This window comes from Brassica oleracea, chromosome C3 (genome assembly GCF_000695525.1).
Source record: "Brassica oleracea var. oleracea cultivar TO1000 chromosome C3, BOL, whole genome shotgun sequence".
Lineage (NCBI taxonomy): Eukaryota > Viridiplantae > Streptophyta > Magnoliopsida > Brassicales > Brassicaceae > Brassica > Brassica oleracea.
The window spans coordinates 31,998,444-31,998,663 of NC_027750.1; positions in this window are offsets into that span (position 1 = coordinate 31,998,444).

Genomic DNA, 220 nt, shown 5'->3' on the forward strand with positions numbered 1-220 from the left:
CGGCACCCGTCTGTACGCTACCTCCATAGGATGCTCGTCCATGCATTCTACCCACGGAAGCAAGCTGGTAGTGTCACTGAGGAAAACATGCGACTGCTCTGCCCGGCTATCCGCCCTTATGCCCCACCTGGAACGTTGCCCCTTCCAAGCAACGACATCTATGCTTCCTTCGGGATGGTCAGTTTCTTCGTGAATCGTCTCGAGCACTATAGAGACTGAA